Genomic DNA, 8,903 nt, shown 5'->3' on the forward strand with positions numbered 1-8,903 from the left:
CGTGCAGGGTTTACGCGGAGAAAACACGGGAAAATCCCGTGACACGGCACAGGGCACCGTGACGCGGCATTGTCCACCGTGGAACGGTACAGTACACCATGTCACGGTTAAAAAAAGCGTGAGAAAAATGCAAAAATGACACGGAAAATAACACTAGCTGCCGTGCCACGTCATATATTGCCGAGCGCGGCAATTTTGTTGTTGCGCGGCAATTCCAGTTTTTTACCGTTTTTAAAATTATGATAAATTTAGATCCGTAACTCGAAATAAGGCATATAATATATTGTTGGAAAGATTATCAAGTATACTTTCCAACTTAATTTGAATAAGGTCAAAATAATTTGTAGACTTTAAGGCCGTTTTAGTGAAAGGGTGTCGGTTTTGGGTCGAGTTTAGTATTTTGCTCATATCTTCTTCGTTTTAAATCTGAATTAGGCTTATGATACATTGTTGGAAAGCTTATTTTAAGGCCTATTAAACCAAATAATAATTGGAACAAAATTATAATTCCACAAAATCAGTTTCTCTCGGTTTTGTGATGTGGACACGAAAAGTTGAAAGTAAGTTTTGTTTAAGGGAAATGAGCTAGGAATTGGATTATTTTATGAAATGTATTGAATAGAAACATGGATTTAAGCACTCCAAAGTTTAAATACTCAACCCAACCAATAATGGCGGTGAAAGGTTGTTCATCATCGGGTTTGGTTTTGGAGAGACATTTTTAGGTGTCTACAGTAGTGAACTCTGAATGATCTAAACGAGTGTGTGTTACATTCTCCATTATATCATGTAATCATGTATTAATCTCCATTATATCATGTTTTAATCTCTATTATATCATGTTAGCCAAATATAAATTATGGTAATTTGAGTTCGGCAATGATATGTTTACATTGTTGGGCTGTATAGCGTGGCCCAGTATCACCTATAGTGTGCTCATTAACCTACAGGTCTAATTCCACTATCATATAGTTTGTCCCAATATCACCTCTAGCCAAAATATAACCTCGGGTTTGGCCCAAATATAACCTAAAGTGTGGCTTGATTCCACTACACCTCTTGTGTGGCCTGATAGCGCTAAGCGACTAAAATAGGATCAAAATTTAGGCGGTATTAGTGGCGCCAAATGTGAAAAAAAAAGGAAAAAAAACAAAAATTATAGTTTCCTTGGGACATTTTCGCCTATATAATTGCAAATACCTTCACAGAACATAATTGCAAACCTACATAGTTCAACACAAACTATAATTAGTCTCTAATGATCTCCCCAGCAGAAATAGTTGTAGATGAAAGTAAAAGCCTACAAATACATGCCAGGGACATTAAGAGAAGGCAGGGGAGAGGGTTTTGGATCAACCATGGATGTAAACAAAAGTTTGTTGTTTACAAGAATAGATTGGTTCCAAACACTCTTGTCGAAACGACTACACTGGCTGTCAAATTCAGGCCTCCTTGCCCTGTAGGAGGATTCATTGAAATGGGTAAAGGGATATTGGTTGTTATACAGTCCGTATCAAGTGTTGGAGAACATAAACTCAACCTCCAATTAGTCACAGCTGCAACCGTTGCTGATTGGCTTGCCCATGGGCGAAGACCCGCTGGTGACATATTGCTCCTTAAAAATAATTCCATTGTACCAGCTCACCTACCAGATCTGTCAGATTTGGCCCTATTACCTGTTCCTCTCAAGATGGAAATACAGAGGATTATCATCAAATACGGCGGTGTAGATGGAATTGGCGTAGAACATGTCATCCCGAGGTGCGTGGAAAATATAGTAGACCCAAGTTCAATACTACTGACTATAATGGAAACGTGCTCCCTTCAAGTAGGAACACATCAAATAATGGAGATCAACAGCTACTCCGACAACTTGAAGGTTTATAGGATAAACAGTTCACAAAGCTTAAAACAATTATAAGCTAGTTGGACTTGGTTATCAGGAAATGTATTGGATGGTCGGAAAGTCACACTTCAATTCAGCATATAGCTAATTCATTAAGATAGCCGAGGTAGGAATAAGGGTCATGGTGGTTTGGAATTGTAGGGATATGACGAGAAATTCATTTCTCCCTCAATTCAAGCACTTGTATAAGCTACACTTACCCGACTTTATTGTTTTAACAGAGACTAGGTGTTCTGTGCGAATGGTTCGTTTCATTTTTAATAATGTCAACTTCTACCGCTCTATAGGTCATTCAGAGTCTGGGGTAATTGGAGGTATTTTCCTGAGTTTCCGGGATAAAAAACAAACAATCCAGAGTCGCAAGGAGGTGATGAATGTTTGGAACATTATCTCAACTTAATTTTCATGTTATCGTAATGTAATTCAGTACAAATGGGCCAGCATTAACATAATGACCTTATAAAATCAAAACCCAACACAAATAGTCCAACTCCCAAGTTGTAGTCATAAGGATTAGTAATTAAATTGAATTAATGGACCATTGTTACGATTGACAATATCTAGCCCAATTATTTAAGAGAAAACCACATCATTTTCAGGCCCATTGTATTAAGGGTTCTTAAAGGCCAAAACATCATCTAAACCTTTTTTCTCTACAAACCTTTCTTCTCAAGTTGATTTGCTTACCACCATGGTTTCCAACTATGAAACGTATAATCTTGGCACACCATCACCATCTGATACACCAACCAGCAAAGATAACCCCTTCGCCACTCCTCCTAACAGTTCACCTTGTACTTAGCAAGTCATACACACACGGAGGTCCCATGTGTCTGAGCTCACACCCCCATCAATTGGTATATCAAACCTCAACCCAAACAAAATTCAATTTATGATGGAGACCCGATAAATTGAAGATGTCAACATAGTTCCTGAGCACGTACTCCGTCGGATAATTTGCAACCCTGGGGAGGTACCTGATGAATGGAAAGAAATGAAAATGCTGTTGAATGCCGGAGATCTACACCCAGCCCACCTCCCTAACATTTCTGATCTGGTTTTCCTTAGTGAGCCAGTAAAAAGGCTCTTGTTCTAGCTGATGGCTAAACTAAATTAAGACAATTCTAGGGATGTAATCCCGGCTGAATTTGCCTACATTTTGGATCCTCCTCCCGTTCTGCCACCTGTAATTGAAATGATTCATGTTGAGTATATTGCAGCGACAATGGATACAAGGAGCTGGTTAAACGCTTTGTTGTTGTTCAACGCTGTTCGGAGACAAAGGCAAATTCAATTCAACATACACTGGGAGGGACCTGCCGATGAAGAGAGACCTATTCAGTTACCCATAATTCCAAGGCACTATATTTTAATTGATCCAGCTATTGGCAAGAGACTGAGTTCCTACCAGGTTTTACTCATCAAGATGATGTGCATGCCTATCCGTACTCACCCACAATCCCTAACACTACCAATCTGTACTGGAATGCAAGAGGGATTGCAAGGACCTCTTTCAGCAGGCACATCTGGGCCTTGATCCACCAACATCATCCACACATGGTGGTTATTTTTGAACAGCGAGTACGCAGGGCGGACTCTGAAAATATCGTGCGTACACTCCATATGATGGGTGGTTGATGGTGGACCCCGACGGCATCTCTGGCGGAATTTTTGTACTCTGGCTGTCAAGGTACTTGTCCTTCTTACCAATCAAAACCACAAGCAAGGGTGTTCAGGGTCTCATTCAGGTGCAAGCCCAATATACTCTAACCTCTCTTGTTAATGAAATACTAATATGCTTAATCATAACCATAACCACGTGTTGCACATCTTGTAGGGTCCAGGGATGTAAAGCTTTTTAAAATGAAGAATGATCGTAATCTCGTAAATAAGGGGTTCTAACTCGTGAAGATTGTGGCATGGTGTACTGCGTAGGTTGTTGCAATGGATTTTTATCAACAATGTTTTGTAACCCCCACGGCTAATATGTTCTAGCAACTAAGTTATGTTCTTAGGTTCTAATGTACTTATCTTAGATGAAAACCTATTATTGTTATCAACTAAACAATCATGACATTAATTAGAATTATAACATTCGATCATGTATCTTGTAATTATTATTATTATTCCAATGCTAATGTTACAGTGATACACTCTTAATGCTATTTGTAAAAAGAATGAATCACTTAGCTACGAAAATTCTAGCAGCGCAAGCTACAATACAACTAAGTCATCACAGTTTCTTGTTGGACATTGCATATCCTTTCACCCACCTGTCCAACAACATAAGAATATGAGTACAACACAAACAGACAATAATACAAACACTTCATATTAGCAGCTCATGAATACTTATTACTATTAAACATGCTAACCTCCGTATAAAGGACCGATTCCGCAGGCAGCGAATTCCGGACAAATGAAAGAGGGATTTGTCACGCATCTAATCCTCCTAACCTTAGGAGGTTTGAATATGTATGGGGTCTCCTTGTTATGTTGTACATTAAAAAACAATAACATTCACATGTATTCGTGGCTACTCTTACTTCTGAATTGAGTATAAGAGTATTTTATCGCAGACCTGAATCAAACTCGGACCATTACTATCCCTAGCCTCCTTGGGATAACTCTCTCCATATGAAACATCAATCATCTGAAATTTGTTCACCTTTGTTAAGAAATAGCATACTTAATTAAAAAAAAACACTAACAACATCGTCCAGTACTAGACTCACCCCAATTTTACCAAAGTCTCCATCAGCGGAGTGACGATCAAGCCTTAGAACTGAGCCAATTTCCTGCATATTTCAGACTTTCACTAGTACATAATTGAGTTTTTGTAACATATTTTTGGTAACACTTTTTGAAATGCATAATTATAAATTTATAAGTAACACTCTGGTAACACTTTTGTAGAAGGTGACACTTAAAGTAACACTTTTAACGTAGGTAACATGACAAAGTAACACTTTTAAAATAAGTAACATTTTATGGTAATACTAATTTATTTATTCATTTTTTCTAAATTTCTCTACGGTTTTCTTGGAATTAACCCTATTTTCATTGACTTAAAAAAAAAAAAAAAAAAAAAAAAACTTAGCCTCTTTTTTCACTCTTCTTCTTTCTCCTCTGTCAAGCTGATGGTTCGATGAAGTTCTTATCGAAGCTCATGCTCCATCATTGAAGCAACTTTCTAATATTTTCCTACATTGAAGCGACTACATTCTAAACTTTCTTCGATCCTCCGCAAATCTGAGCATTCCTCTTTATTGAAGATTAGAAACGGCTTAAGAGGTAATGTTTTTTTAAATCACCGATTTGCAATTCAAAATCCAGGGTTCATCGTCAATTAATTAAATTCAATTTTCTGTCTCCTACATACATATTGATTATCATATAAACCCTAAAGTACTATGATCGGCTTCCGAATCTAGATGGTCGTTGGGGTTTCCTTTTCTTTAACCAACCTGGTTGTATAAGCTCGCCGCCGCTGGCTGACTATAGTGCCCCCTTGAACCGGGCGAAAAACCTTCATCTCATAATGGATGAGCGAATCATTGGGTTCAGATTGAAAGTAGGTGTGTTTTCTTTTTAAATTAAGGCTTAAAATTTTCAAATTTGTGAAACTATCTGTTAATTTCATCTGTAAATTATTTTAGCTTGAATCTGTGGGTTTATTTAATTTTAATTTAAGCATCAATAATTTTATAAGAATGTCTTCTCCAATTTCCTCTTCCCCATTTTTAAAAATTAGCTTTTGTTTTGTGTACCTGCATTACTTATTTGCTGAAATCAATCATGAATATCGGTGTATATATTGTTGTATTGTTGCAAAATTGGGTGTATATTGATGTATTGTTGTAATATTGGGTGTCAATATTATATACCTTATATTTCGTTCTGTTTGCTGCCTGGGAATAAGTATGTGCTTTAGCTTGTAAATAAATGCGATGCTTGGATTATATCACATATTGATAGTTGCTGCGATTTTCTCATGAAATTATCCAGCTGTAGCAAAATTTTCGGAAGAATACAGTGGTCAAAATCCACCTTATCTAACAAATTCAGTTTCTTTATTGATGAATTTCTTTGAAAAATTCTGTCATTTTCTGAATTCGAGTCTTCGATTGGTGGTAGACTCCTTCGAATACTCTGTTTGTGAGCGTGGAACAGCTGCTAATTTTCTAGACCGTTGATATGCTTATCTTCTGTTCATTTTTCTCCATAGTTGATTAGCTGTAAGCTATGTATAGTGAGCTTCAAATAATCTTGTAATGATCAGAATTCTCTTACTAATTTTCTTGTTGGCTTTGCTGAGCATAACATGTTGCTTAAGATTGAGTATGGATAGCTTGTTCAACTATCTGATGTAAAAGTAAGCTATATTGAAAATTAACCTGTTTTTTGGCTGAGTTTTGAACTGATATTTCTGATTATGGATATTAGCCTATTTCATTGCAGTGAAACTATGTATAATCTATTGAAGGATGCATTTGAGTGAGAATTTGAACTATATTTCTCATGTAGGATTGAAATAATACCTTGTAAAGTAACTGCGTATGATTTTCTGAACTAAATTTAAAGCCTATGGGGTATAGTATATTTTCTGATTAATGTGATTACCTTATAAAAAAACTTAGGATTTATTTAAAAGCTATGAGTGCTAATGAAGGATGCAAATAAAGAAAAGCCAAGTACTTGGCGGGTCTATCACTGCTTGATCATAGTCATCTCAAATATTAGCTCTGAATTGTGGCAGCAACACTTGTTATCCTCGTCTCCCTGGCAACAAATCACTTTAATGCCTAATAGATTGGTGGATGGGATTGCAAAGGAGTTCACTTTTGATGTATTTTTAGGTATGAGATGTTTTTTGTACTCTAGATGCTTTAAATTTTCATTTTGAACTAGATCAAATAAAAATTATCCTAGGTAACTACAACTGGAAAAAAAATTAAAAAAAAAATTAAAAAAAAAAAAAAGCTATGTTTATACAAACAATTTAGTGTCTCATTGAAGAGCTTTATGCTTGGTTCATGCTATGTTTAATGTGTTAATCTATCCCTTAGTAAAAATGATCATTTTTCTACCTTTTAGTTAATTGAAACCACATTTTCTAGGTGACTACCATCTATTTTTGTTGGTTTTTTTTTTCAAATTCAATATATTTTCCAAAAGATTATCTCGCTTCTTTAATTAAGCGGGTAAGCAAAGAATTCTAGTAACAAAGGCATTAAGAATCTTTGGTTGATATTATAACGTTTTTGTTATCCTCAAGAAAGTAGTGTGAGCTCTCATGAGGGTAGTTACCATAAATTATGAGATAATCAAACTTAGTTAGGTATGCTAAAGTTAATGGTGGGGATTGAAATGCGTTTTTTTTAAAAAGAAAACTTATTGATCAAAGGAAACTTATGCATCTGGCTCCCCTCATCAATTGGGTTTATAACTTTATACTTATGAAATAATGCAAATAATATTCAAGTAATATTAAATTGCTCGTAATTAATCATTTGTTACTCTTGTGTTGCTATATTGAAGGGTGATGAATGCTTAAGCAATCATAGTCTTAATCATTCATTACTTTGCCAAAATATATTAATTAGTGCTTGAATTGTTAATTTGACATCATGTGCTTATACTACTCTCAAGATGTAATTTTCAGTCTCATTGACTTGAGAGTTTATTGACAGATGGCCTGTAAAAAGGTAAAACTCGCAAGATGAAATTTTTAGTCTCATTGTCTGGAAGTTCTTACTACTTCACTAACTTGATGGAAAATGCAGGTATGAGGCAACATGAATATAATGGAATTTGTGTAGGTTTAAAAAATATGGAGTCGATCATAAAAACCCGATAATGCTAGCACAGTTACCATATGGGAGGATGAGGGTTAGTAACTCAGTATTAACAGTTCATGTCCTAGGTTAATGTATTCTTTTTTAAAAAGCACTAACTCCTATTATTGCATTTTCATTTTTGTTCTAGTGGTTTGATATATGATGTATTCACACATAGGATCAAATAAATCAAGATGAAGGATTGGGATAACAAGTGATGATGCTAGAAGAAGCACTTACTTTTACAGCTGTTTTGCTGCTACTACTGCTGTTTGTTTTGCTGCTACTACTATCTGTTGCTGACTCCTTCTATTGTTGTTTGATACCACTGATGTGTGCTATTGTTGTCTGCTGCTACATACTGTTGTCTGCTGGTAGCTTCTGTTACTGCTGATGCGTTCTGCTAGCTAGCTGCTGCTTTATCAATGTTGTTTACTGCTATCGCGCTGACTATTTTTTGAAATTTTGAAGTTTTTCGTATTTATTTCCTCACTTTTTGTTTGGAATATTATATTGTTTGGCCAAACATTAAAATTGGTGTTTGTAAATTTTTTTGTAAGATTTATGAAATAATTTCAATCAAAATTGTTGTCTATCATGTATATTAATATCTCACTCATAGTTGTTGTATATATTAATATTATTTTTATAATTAAAAAATAGTTATAATGAATGTTATAATAATAAATAATAATAATAATTATAATAATAAATGTTACCTATTAAATAATAAGGTGTTACATTAGTTTGCAAAAAGTGATACATAATATCGAATAAAGTGCTACCATATGCCAAAAGATGATTGACATATGTTACCTAATAATTAACAATGTGTTACGTTAGTTCAAAAAAGTGATACATAATGTCGGATAAAGTGATACCATATGTTTGAAAAATGTTACTAAAGATAATAGTGTTACATAAAAAATAAAAAGTAACACTTTAAAAATGATACTAATAATATAAAAAGTGTTACATAAAAGGATTTATAGTAACACATTTGAAAGTGTTACCATACGTTACCCAAAGTGTTACATAAGACTTTAGGTAACATGGGCGGAAGTATCACCCAATAAAGTGTTACCTATTGTCTATAATATCACTTTTACTTCTTTATGTAACACTTTTTGGGTGTTACTTGAGGTTAATTTTGTACT

At 34.9% G+C, this 8,903-nt stretch overlaps 1 long non-coding RNA gene across 4 annotated transcripts; it reads left to right on the forward strand.

Moving 5' to 3' along the window:
* Positions 1 to 5,060: 5,060 nt before the first annotated feature.
* LOC145559932 (uncharacterized) lies at positions 5,061 to 8,331 on the forward strand. Of its 4 annotated transcripts, none has more exons than XR_014093032.1 (5): positions 5,061 to 5,200; positions 5,341 to 5,484; positions 6,547 to 6,765; positions 7,693 to 7,798; positions 7,895 to 8,331. It is a non-coding gene; the product is annotated as an uncharacterized LOC145559932 (long non-coding RNA). The 4 variants fall into 4 exon arrangements; XR_014093034.1 differs by having other exon boundaries at positions 6,666 to 6,765; XR_014093035.1 differs by having other exon boundaries at positions 5,341 to 5,480; positions 6,666 to 6,765.
* Positions 8,332 to 8,903: the final 572 nt, after the last annotated feature.

Source organism: Chenopodium album, chromosome 9 (genome assembly GCF_948465745.1).
Source record: "Chenopodium album chromosome 9, dcCheAlbu1.1, whole genome shotgun sequence".
In the NCBI taxonomy this organism is placed as follows: domain Eukaryota; kingdom Viridiplantae; phylum Streptophyta; class Magnoliopsida; order Caryophyllales; family Amaranthaceae; genus Chenopodium; species Chenopodium album.